At 34.5% G+C, this 13,071-nt stretch overlaps 1 long non-coding RNA gene across 1 annotated transcript; it reads right to left on the reverse strand.

Annotated features, from left to right (window-relative positions):
• Window positions 1-1,748: 1,748 nt before the first annotated feature.
• On the reverse strand, window positions 1,749-4,862 carry LOC134668219 (uncharacterized). Its single transcript, XR_010098739.1, has 4 exons — window positions 3,441-4,862; window positions 2,802-2,900; window positions 2,498-2,577; window positions 1,749-1,833 (listed from the first exon to the last, which is right to left on the reverse strand). It is a non-coding gene; the product is annotated as an uncharacterized LOC134668219 (long non-coding RNA).
• Between the last annotated feature and the right edge of the window lie 8,209 nt (window positions 4,863-13,071).

Consider the following 13,071-nt stretch of genomic DNA (forward strand, 5'->3'; position numbering starts at 1 on the left):
ATAAGCATTACTCATTAAAGGATCTAGGTTTCCGCGGTCCACTTCGAGGGGTCCTAACTGTTAACTAGACGATTACGAGGCCAAATATTACGAGTAGTTTATTAAGGGGATATTTATTTATTTACATATATATAAGGGGGAGGGTACATTTTTGGTGCCTAAGTGACCCAGGATATAGTTTACCTGGATTACTACGGTTTTTCTAGAAATATCTATGTATAAGTAGCCTTTATGGCTTTTGTTGGCGTGAAAACGGAGTGAGTATGCTTATTTTTGGGTAGTTCTTTGGTGTCTTAAATAATAGTCGTGATACATTAATTTTATTATTCAATAGTTATTATTTATACGTAGTAAGGTCTTATAAAAGTCATGAAACATTGAGTTTATCATTTCATAGTTACTATGTACACAGAAAATAAAACTCGAGTAGCTTATAAAATATATGGTCTAATATTTTATTATTATTCTATTGTAGTAAGGGTTACTCTCCGCATTCGAAAACAAGGTAGTTATTTCAGTTAGCTTATTTATTACAACACTATGTAAAAGACTACACTGGTTACGCACAAGCCTTGACAGGGGTATGCACTTATGCAGCCAACAGGTACTAATCTTCTCCTAAAAATTCTAAACCGATCGGTAATTTGTATCTCGGACGTCATGATTCTACGACGACAAATCGTTGGCGCGTTCCATCTCGGAGGTGGCGCCATCTCTTGACGAGTTTGGTACTACATTTTTACTCGTTCTCTGCTCGCGGTGTTAGGGATTTGTGTTATCACAACAAGGAATCCATGTTCTTGTGTCATTGATACCTGAAAAATAAAGTAACAAAATTCAAATAGGTACATGTATAACAACATTAGCACTTATTACGGATATTTTCATCGAAAAAGGAATTAGTTTCGTCGTAGGTACAATAATGAGATAAATAAATAAATATATTCGGGGCAGTCCTTCACATTTAGGAGAAAGGTTGTGCTGTTTTAGATACCTCGCGGCGTAGTACATACTTGTATGAATAAACACATATTTAAAAGATAAATAAATAATGTCCATGATTCGTGGTAGACGCGTCTGGCCAGGGTTTCTATAGATTGTGTTAGCACGCCGTTGCAAATAGACTTAAGATAATATTATCTAAAATAAGTATCTAGTTGTGTAAGAAGTCATGCTTTAGTCGAAAGTTATGGGGGCGTGTAACAGTTCATTTACACGGGAGAATACCAAGGTACAGGGGGCGTAGTTATTCTGCGACTTTCTTATTTCCCACTTTAAAAGTCGGTAAAGTTTTGCAAACTAGTAGAAATTTAGTGGAACATACACATGTTAGAAAATGTATCTACATACTCTTCGATACGGAACCCTAAACGTCACAATATTTACCTAGATAAGAGCTAAAGTATGTGTAATGACTATTTATTGTTTTATCATTATAGTTTAAAGCCTCAGCGAGCTACTTTGTGTGGCCTCCTCACTCATTTTTGAAGCTACACAATAAATTTCATTAAAATTGATAAGGATATGTTGTGTGCTAAGCACCTGGGTTAGCAGTGGGCATACATAAGCATATTTGTACTATACAAAGGTATATCATCATCATCATCGTTGCCTAGGATTACAGGACTGTTTTACTGACGTTACTTCTAAACCGTGTTTGATTGTGGTCAAATAATAGTATACAGTTGGTTAAACTACCTAACGTGAAGAAAAACGGGGGGTTCAATTTTTTCTGTAGTTCTCTGTGTGTAGACAGCAGCCATTTTTGCAGCAAAATTCTTGAGATGAAGCCAGCAAACAGAAGTCTTCATGTATCAGCATTGTCTTGGTAGACTGAAATAAGTTAGACAAATACATTAGAAAATTCAGGTAAAACAAAGTAGCATAAGTAGCTTTAGATTTCTTCTCCTTAGAGTCAGTTTTAGCTGGGCAATACGTCAACATTTGTCTTAAGACATGCATTCGCGGGGGCGCGATATTATTTTTAATGCATGTGAAGTGTATTGAAATATGGGGGTACTTCAACAAAACCAGTCTGGGTTTGTCAGGGACGTATGCAATCATAATTATTTATTCGTCGCAATCCATAGTATTATTACAGGAGTTTTAAGTTTAAATAAGTACTACATGTGCTCTCCAGAATTTCAACAATATTATCGCCAATATCATAACATAGTAAAAATAGGTATAAATACATCCATGGAAGGAGGATTTAAAAAAGCAAAAGTAGACAGTATTTCATATTTTTCAAGTTCCAAAAAAGTTTAAGAATCTTTGTCTTGCGGAACATTTTTCCATAGTTAGGTCACAAATAAGCTAGATTAAGTTTGCTTAGTCAATAGAATTAGAATAGGGTATGTAGGCTCATCACAATTTTCAACTCACCGCTCTTTCATCAAGAACTCTTCGCTCAAGCATTTGAAATATTAGTGTCCACCATAAATCATGAGTTGGTTAGTTTATAACGAGTTATGTATTTAATAATGTGATAAAATACCTGTCATAAATGGAAGCAGCCAGTAGATGTACAGTGAAGGCACCTTGACACTCCGGGAGAAAGTCAGCCTCCGGGTAACACTGAAACAGGAATTATAGAAAAGTTAGCTAATGTAGGGTATATTTAAGAAAATCTATTTATAAGTCTCATTAACAGTTTTTATTATTTACTACAGGTAGGGTCTTCACAGTTAAGAAAACAGAAAAAAATAAAAATTTTAAGTTTTTTTATAGAACAAATGGAAAAATTTCAACTTATTTATTTTCTAAGTAGGATTAAGTCTAGAAATTGCTTTTATACTTACTAGGGTAGTGTAGAAGCACTCGGAGGGGCCTTTGTGGGCAACAGTGAGAATTTGTCAATGTCACCGGTTAGCGGCAGTCATCGGAGTTGGTTTTGTTTGCTGAAAAATGAAACATACATAGTAAGTAATGTAACTCACAGTTTAGGGGTCCAAGCACATGTACAATACAATACTCTTTATTGTACATCTCACATGATCGTCGTACAAGTACTGGTCCGGGTTCACAGGTTCTGTTTTATCATAGCTACCACACTTTGTACACAAATGTCAAAAGCTGCCCTCATTATTTATACATAACAGTAAGGTTTATTGGAACAATAGGAATAATTATGGCAGGTCCAGATTTATGTTCACATATTTTTGTTTAAGTTACCAACATCTACGGGGTCATTTTCAAGAGAAAAATACATATTTAGCATCAATTGCCATTAACATGCAAAGGAACCGCTTTATTTTAGCTGACGTTATTATATAGTTATGATTTTTATAATATATTGTATTTCCAAGTTCGAGAAACTCTTATTTTAGGAAAAATAATTTTAGTCAAACCATCTTTTAGAACAACAACATTTAAAAATTCAAAGTACAGTAAGGGCAAGCCTAAGGGTATTTATATGGTAACAGGGTAGTTATACTTACTAAGGGTCAGGAAACATTCTTCAAAATCAGCAAATGGAGTTTTCCACACCATAATTTCTACTTATTTCTCTTCGATAACAGTTGTTTATATCAGGCACAGGGAATCTTTTAAATGTAGTTGTCAGCTTACTGAAACATCAAATATAGCTTTTAAATCTTATTGTAATACAAATAGTGTAGTGGAAGATTAATATTATGTTGGTTAGTCAGAGTAAAACGAAAATCAACACGTCATTTTTTTATACAAATTTAACTTTGATCCTTGGTTTTTCAAAAAGAAATGTGTTTATATTGCTGAACAGACGGTAAAAATAAGGAAATACAATTACATTTCAAATACAATTACAACTAGGCGTCTACGTTAAGAAAATTTTAATTGCCATATATAGTCAGTAAGAAAAACAAATTTAATGATAGTAAGGGCAAATTGCGAACAATTATTTCCTGATTGGTGATATTCAAGAGTATTTAACAGGGTCTTGATAGCAGTAACTTGTCTAAAGAAGAAGTAAGAACATAATCTTACCTTGTTTGTAGAAACGATTCCCAACTTTGGATTTATTTCACTGACACTGTCACACTCGCATTGTCGATACTTAGGCACGTAAAATAAATAAGTAAATAAGTACGCTGGACCAGAAATACGGACACTAGGTTTCCTGACCATTTAGTTTTATGAAATAAGTAGAAGCAAATTCGTGTGATGGTCTGAATTCCATTTTCTTCATCTTGTAGGTTCTTTGATAGATGGAAATCATTATGGGCGCTCTCGGAGACTTTCTTTTTATCGTACCGTCTTTAAATTTAGCTCAGTGATATAATTTTGCGTTGATATTTGTTAAAGCATCTTTTTGCATGAAAAAATACAACCTACAACGGAACTTAGGAGATTGACAGTTGGTAAAATTGCCATAGACAAAATTTCAGATCGCCAAATGTAGAAGTTATAGAACATTCAGTCTAGATAGCTTATGGTTTGGATCAATCAATAGATCGATTATTTAGTTTTTCACATTGTAAAAATGCGTTTTATCATTCAAATCATTCTTCATAAAAATAAAAACTTAAATGATAACATATAAGCGTTTTCATTTCAATTTTGTATTATTCACATAAATTATTGGACACTTGCCGAGTTCACTAAAATTCATTCATAGGTAAACAAATGAACCCGACCAAATTGCGTAGATTGTGTTTCGAGTATTGTAGGGGCTTTAAGAACGTGGTTTTGAATTTCGTCGCATTGCGTAAGCACGCGGAGGCCCGTTTGTAAAAATGAATTTACTTACACGATCGTAATTGTGGCGCTACTGTCACTAGGTGACAGAACGGGATAGTCTTATGTATTTTTCGGTGGGAGTGGCGGCGAAAGCGCTATTGTTGTTTGTCCTTTTCACAATCTTGTGCAGTTGCGTATGTTTTGTCTCTCACAGACGCACACGTTTAGCGCATCTATAGAATACTACCATCTATGGCGGAAGATCATAGATATCGGAAGATAATAGATAACGATCGTAATGGTGTTGCTACTTACAAAAACAATTATTGAAAAGTTATTGTTAAATTTACTCGTATAACATTAGACATTAGAAATAAATAAAAGGATAAGTTCTAAAAATCCATAAAATAAAATACAATTCATCGTCATGTGCGGGGTTAAGTTATTTGTAATGAAAAACAGTTTTTCACGCATACATTTTCAAGTTTGCCGCCTTTGCTACTGACGATCGCGGTTTGCCAAGTATAGTTTAAGAAAATACGTCTTTGTAAGTTTTGACAGTTCTCGGAACTTGTGAACATGGAGTAGTTGTTTTTGTTTTTAAGTACTTGTAATCGTTAAATAAGACTGTAGATTGGTTTTAATAATGGAATTCCTTATGTGAGACGAAAAAGAATCATTGTGAAGTTTAGTTTAAGTGCATCAACAACAAGTTAGGGCCATGTTTTCTAGTCAAATCGTGTTAAAATAAAATATGTCGAAAAACAACTTTGTTTTGGACGAAATTGTGGTATGAGGCAATGATAAAATGAAATGGATAGTGTTTTGAACGAAAATAAATGTAGATTCTACCCCGGGAAAGGTTCATAAATGAGTGCAAACGCGTATTCGAGTAAAAATTGGGTTATTTTACGTGCATTTTGCAGCCGCAAGTAACGAGTGCATTTTGTAAACAATGAACAATAATCATGTGTTTTCTGTAGTAAATCTTTATTAAAATAGTGAATTAGTGTAGTGAGTGAATTCAGTGAAGTGTAAAAGTGGTGGGAATAGTTCTAATTATCAAGGAATGTGCATTTAACATGTAAGTACTAAATTTTCTCAAGCCTGGAACATTTTTACGTTATCTTAGTATAATGAAATATGTTATCACTTGTTCACAGTATATAGGATTAAAATATAATCTTTCTAACGTTCCAAAATTTTAATATAATGCTCTTTTGATTTTTCCATCTACATGATTCTCGATTAATAGCGTTTATCAAAGAATTTCGTGAAGTTTGGTTGTATGTGTAGATATTTGCGTACCGTTTTAACTTTCTATCTTATAAAAAAAAAAAAAATGATTGTAAGACATTAAAAAAAAAATTAAAAATTTTTTTTAAAAGGTGATTGCTAAATTTGTCCAGTCTCTTAACACTTAGATAGCCTAATGGTCTTGACCGTGGGCTAAAGTATGAGACTTATAAATGTTTGAGGTCCTGGGTTCGAATCCCGCATGATGAAAGCGTTTTAAAATTTCATTTTTTTTGTGAATCGGATTTAATAAATTAGACAATTTTGCAAATTTTATTTGGATTATTTTATGGCTTTATCTTATTTAAATTATTTGGTGTTCTATCTTTCTTAGTATATAAGTTGTTTTGGATATTATGTAGCTTAGTAGTAGAAACTGAAGATGGAGTTATGAATAAAATATTTACGGTCAGTAGATTAAGAACACCTACTTAGTTTATAAGAAATAGAGATTGTTTAATATTATTATGTTTCGGGTTTTATGCTAAGTATGATCAAATTAAGTGAGTTAACGTGCGTTTGAATACAGAAATTACAGAGTACAGTGAAATTTCGGGATAATTGGCTACTTTAGTCACATCGCTCGCTGGCAATCGGATATTCGTGACAAGATGATTGTACTACCAATTTGTAGAAGATAAGAAGAGGAAGTCTTTAGCTGCAAGTGAGATCGCGAGTAACAAGAATCACTGCTACAATTTTTTTTAAGAACTGCCGACAGGAATTTCAAAACGCAAGAGTAATTTCAAGATACAATACAATACAAAGATACAATATTCCGGATAGAAGAAAGAAGAGGAAGTTAAGAACGATCAAATGTAATTTTAAAACTTAATCATTATCATATCAGTTCTTTTTGACGCTTTCTGCGGAGCATATGCCTCTCTTTGAGTATGCCAATTTCAAAACTATTTTTATTATATTTTAGTATGAGGTACTTAGTTAAGATCAAATAAAATTAAACCCAATGTTTCGTAAAGGGAAATTATTCTTGTATATTTTGTAGGTATTTTTAATTGGCGTAATGTAATAATGTGGCATGTCAATAATCTTTAGGTTACTTAATGACGTTTTTCAGTTTGTTTTGCTGTAGGTTGCTGGTACTACATCAGGCGACGAGGTCGGTCGGTGCATACGTGATAGCGTACTATCAACGCCAAGCTGGGGGTAGCTGGACTGAGATAAAGAGGATCTCGGGAGCGGTTCTGGCGATATTTGGTCAAAATAAATAGCAAACAAAATTCCTGAAGTAATGTTGACAGTTTTTTTTTTAAATCGCTTAAGGCTCAAAATAATTAACGGGTAGGCTCAGGATAAGTGCCAATAGTTTTTTTTTATATAGGGATAAAATTAAAAGGTTAATATTGAATCAAAACAGGATAGGGGTTGTTTTTTTTTAGTTTAAATGTAATAACATGCAGACTTAAAATTATTTTTATATTATTTGGATTACTTATCAGAGCATTGGCTGTCTGTATGAATCGTGTGATAGCGTAGTTGAGGAGGAATAAAAGTTTGTGTGCATTAAGAAATTAAAGTGTATGAATCGTGTGATAGCGTAGTTGAGGAGGAATAAAAGTTTGAGTGCATTAAGAAATTGAAGTTATGAGGCTTTACGCAAGAGATGTATGAATGCTAAAATGTTTAGTGGACGAATGTACTGGCTTTGGAAAACTGGATTGATGCAGATAGACAAAGGCTAAAGGGTAATCCAGACTAGATTTGTCGGATTTTGCTGGGAAACAAAAGGGGGCGGGGAATACACAAATAGCCAGAAAATTTTTATCAGTAGGTTAGAATCCATTGGATTGAGACCCGTTCCAACAGGGTATTATTTTGTGGCTATATACTCTACAAGGTAATAAACTCCTTACGAATTCTACACACCTTGTCTTGGATGAGATATATTCGACATTCGACATATTATCATGGGCCGTGAGCGTCTAGAAGGACGAGGCCCTACTCAAGAGTTAATTAAATATATTTTTTTTTGTTTTCATTATTATACGTAATTATCATTTTTCTATTACTTGATCAAATGATTCTTAGGTTTAGGTCAAAATAATTTTAGTGTGCCATATTGAGGTACATAATTTTGTCAATTTTAAGTTTGTTTAATTAAAAAAAAAAAAAAAGACACCCAAACAAACTTAAAGGTCGGTATATTTTATTCAAGTATAAGACACGCACCAAGAAAACGTGGCTGAGGGTGATAAGGCAATGAAGTTTGGTTTGAATTCTGGCAATGGAGCTTGAAAGCTTCGTACTTATAGAAATTAAAGGTCTCTTCGTTTCGCTTGGGAGGTTTTTGCTGCCTCATCTTATGCTCTTCTACGGAAGTGTGCGGCGCAAAGAGTAGAGACAAGAGTAATACTCGATGCACCGGGTTAAGCTGGCAAGGACGAGTTAACTATTAACTTATTAGATTCACAACCTAATATCTTTGGCGAAGCGAGGTGGCTGGGGAAAGAGCGGTCATGGTTCATTGACAGAGTTCTAATGGCCTAATTTCAAAGCTGAGTCGCTAACAGTCATTTAGTATTGGAATACACACAACACGTTTAAAAAGGGAGGGAAATTATCCGACTTATCTAGGGGAAATTGAAGTTTTTTATAAATTCCTGAAGTAATTCATAAAACACTTAAATTGGGGGCGGATGTGACTGGCCATATGCCTATTACATAGTATTAAGCTTAATTATCAATATAAAACTTACATTTTAGCGGTGAAGGAAAGCTTCCGGGAGCTTTCTTGCCGGTCGTGTGTTTACGTTCACGATTTTGTTTAAATTTCTAAACAAAGGTAACTAAAAGCACTTGATTTCACGGTCTAGTCTTTATCACATGTATCCACTATTAAATTAATTACTAAACAACTTCATAGAAAGACAAAATAACAGCAAGAATCTATTTGAGAAAATAAACAACATATTTTTTGTTGACATAAGGATGACATTGACATTATTGACAGTTGTGTGCGAGGAGCCATCTAGGTATCATTTTAAACTGTAAAATTCAAAAAGCGTGAGGTAGATAAAAGATTACAATAATTAAATAATTATTTTCTTTTATATGTTTAAAAGAAAATAAACATTATTATGGAGGAAAATACGAAATACTTCAGTATGAACGTAATATTTGGAATCATAAAGGGAAAAATCTTAACTCAAACATACTTTGGTTGTGCATGCGCGTACGTAAATACGATTTAAAACTACCCTCATCAGCATTTTATTATTAGAATATGGATCTTAACATGTAGGACATAAGGTTTAAGTAAGAAAATCATAGATGGCACCGATTAAGGTCATCATGGTTAATCAAGAGTAAACCTTAAAGTATGAGACATAGGAACTACGTGCGAAAACATGTCAAGAGTCGGCATTAAACGGTTTTAAGCTTTAAGTAAAGTATGTAAGACTTATATTTCGGTAAGGTAAGTGGGCATATTAAGGGACGGTGGTTTGTCTTCACTGAAGACAGGGTGAATGACCGAGAACAATGGGTTGTCTTCACTGACGACATTTTTGTCCTTGCCAAGGTCATTTTTGTCGTCACTGACGACATCGGGTGTCTTCGGTGAAGACAGGGTGAATGACCTTGGACAATGGGTTGTCTTCACTGACGACATTTTTGTCTTCACTGAAGACACTTTTGTCGTCACTGACGACAAGAATAATAGTATAAAAGGATTGAAGAGGGGCGATGCGAATGAGTCTTTCACTAGCGTCCGGACCGACAACTGACTTTGGTTTTTGCATAGTACGCGGAAATTATTGGTGAGAAGTGGGGAAGCTCTGTCCATTTTTTCTAAGTGCTTAGCTTTATCGAGATTAAGACGCAAGTCCCAAATCTCATAGAGTAGAACTTGGAATTGTGTCTTTGTTTTGGCATGGCGGAAATATGTGTTTCTGTTATGTTTGAACTTAGATATCACTGGATAGAGTGTGTCCACTTTGCTAATAGTTTTCTATAGGAGTTTTCAATAGAAATGTAGTTGTTTGGAAAGTGTTTATTTGACTTATATCTGAGAACTCCTAATTTTTATTATTTCATATGATTCAAAACCAAATCAGTGCCTAGACATACAGTTTAGTCTAGCCTTTCATCTGCTATCCTAACGGTGACAAACAGCGGATGGAAGGAGGTCTATTTTGTTCCAAGATGAGGGTTGTCTTGGGGTCTGCTTTTTATCAACATAGCAGACTTAAAACGTCTCCCTCCCTAGCTTTTCGATGTCCAACTGTAGATGAATAGCAAGGACGTCGCGTGTGCGTCATCCGGGGTAACCTGGGCTTGCTTGAAATCTACAGTATTCGAAGGCTTTGTATTTTAAATATATTTATTTATACCAATTATATACACAATAGGGACCTGTCCTACCCGAGTGGCCACCCGGTCTTTGTACCAAATGCCTCGGGGGGGGGCGATAATACGAGTTGTTAGGTTGCAATCTCGGAGTCACTCGCCGAATGCTTAGCTTATATCTAATAGGGACACACTTGCGTATATTCCAAAGTACCAGGGTCGATGGTAAGTACGAACTGTGCTTTGGTTATACTAGAGTAGGGACTGAGGATAGGATTAATAGGGTAGAATCGCACACTATTACTAGGGAATTAGGGTTTCTTTAGAGATTTAGGGTCTAAGATTGAAACGGTTGATATTTTTCCTCATTTATAACCTTCGAATATCGTTATAAAATTATGCGGAGTTAACTGTTACTGCTAATGAACTTATAATTTATCTGGGTAAAAAGGTATTATCTATCTTATTCTAATTTTATCTATTAAAATTCTGGTCGTCTGGAGTAGAGATGAAGTACTGAGTAACATAATCAGGTTTCCAAGGTATTTATAAAACAAATTCTAAAATATTAAATTGAGTTGCTAGGAAATGCGGTCTATTCTGAGATGGAATATCAAAGAATAGCTGTTTTAGGGAACCTTTGGCAGGCAAGAGTAAACCAGAGGATACTTTGAGTGGAATAATACTCATTTTGATATTCATAATTCGTTTTCAGTTTCATAGTAAATGTAGTACTTCGTTTATACTACTAAGAGACCAGAAATGCAGCTTATATTTTAGTTTGGGGAATGGGAATGGGATTAATATCCCTTAGCTTTTGAATGTAAAAAAGATTAATTTTGATGACTGATGAATACTTGGCACTTCTCTTCATAGTCATCTAGATATGCATAAGTTCCGAAGTGTTGGTCAAAGCCCGTCTGGCTAACAAAATAGGGTAGGTGTTCCGTCTAACCTTGTTGACTGGACTAAGAGCCTCCTTTCCTGCATCGGGCATATGAGTAGCATTTTCGCAAGAAGCTGGTAGTTAATTTAAAATCTTGAAAAGTTAGGGTGTAATTGGGCTTATCCCAGGAATGCTACTTATATGTAATCCCGGAGGCTTAATAGGCGTGGCAGGTTTTTACCAACAAAATTTTTAAACTCATTATATCAAGAATATATATCCTTCTTAACATTTTATATACTGCATTACCATACCATTTTAATATTTTTAGCAATAAGTACCATTTATATTTTACCTTAGAACACGTTGAATATGCTGTGACAATAACTTAATAAAATATTCCTGAAAATGTTCTTAATAACATAATAAATAATACTCTCAGTAATAAAATCTCTATTTTATAAACTAGGTAATAATAAAATAAAACAGAGTCCAAAATAAGCATTACTCATTAAAGGATCTAGGTTTCCGCGGTCCACTTCGAGGGGTCCTAACTGTTAACTAGACGATTACGAGGCCAAATATTACGAGTAGTTTATTAAGGGGATATTTATTTATTTAGATAAATATAAGGGGGAGGGTACATAATGCTTCTTGAAAAAAAATAGACTGAATGCAGGTCACCTTCAGTTCAAAGATACAGCTAATTTACGCTGTGTCTAAATTTATGTTAAGTTTTCGGGCGCGGTAGTCATAACAAGTCTGACGTAAGCGGAGTCAGACCGTAAAATCGTTCTATCCGGCTTAAGGTTGCAAATTATCTCATTCCCATGTTATTTTTCTCTTTCTGAATATTATAGGACAATTTTACACAGATTTACTTAGTCCCACAATAAGCTCAATACGGCTTGTGTACATATAACGCACGCCTTATAAATGACCGGGCTCGAGAGACCCGAGAGTTTCAAAACGGAGATACACATAATAATAATAATAGTTGTACATATACAACTCCCATAACTCAGGAACAAAATTATTATACTCACAAATAAATGCTCTCGGTTACTAGGATTCGAACCCGGGGCCTCCTGCTTCGGGTCACTACCGACGGCTAGGAGGCCGTTGTTAAATGGCCTTACTAGGTACCTACTTTCCTATTGTACCTACTTTTCGAAGCAACAGAAAACTTTTCTTATTTAGAATATGGTCCATTTGTTTGTCTAGATCCAATTCATTATCAGTACGCTGCGACAGCACACATTCAGTTCTACGCGACTGATAGATAGATGATGATGATAGATGCGCACGAAGAAATACTTTTTCAGTGTAATATGAATGTACCGACATCAATTTTCCATTTGAGAATTAACTTTTGTAATTCGTGAGTGTGCACTTGCAGTGGGTACTTGATATTCGTACCCGCGCGGCCCCACATTTCACCAGACCACCGGCTGGCCTTAGGATGCTTTAACTTTTTTATTTCATATAAGTACGTTCTTTAAAAACCTCTCCAATTTAGAATATAAAACTACTAAAACAAGGAATATTTATCTCAATAATAACTGCTCACTGAAATTGGTGAGGTTGCATGCATTATAAACTTAGGTGAATACACCTAAGAAATTAAACCTGGAACCTGTTCAGTTGAATTTAACAGTAACTAAAACTTTTGACGGTACCTATCTTAAGACTGCGTCGTGCAAAATCAGCGATAAAGGCAGTCACCGTTTAGTCGCTAGCGTCCACATCGCTTGATAAAAAAATTTATAATAAATATCATTATTATCCCAAAGAGTGTGTTTACAACGAATCACCCTTGAAAATTTGAAATCTTTTACAATATAATAAATACACTCATGCAAAGTTGTACCTAAAACGTGATGAACGAGTGTCAGCGTTTAGTAAAATTTGTATAAAAAAAT

This window comes from Cydia fagiglandana, chromosome 10, assembly GCF_963556715.1.
Source record: "Cydia fagiglandana chromosome 10, ilCydFagi1.1, whole genome shotgun sequence".
NCBI lineage: Eukaryota > Metazoa > Arthropoda > Insecta > Lepidoptera > Tortricidae > Cydia > Cydia fagiglandana.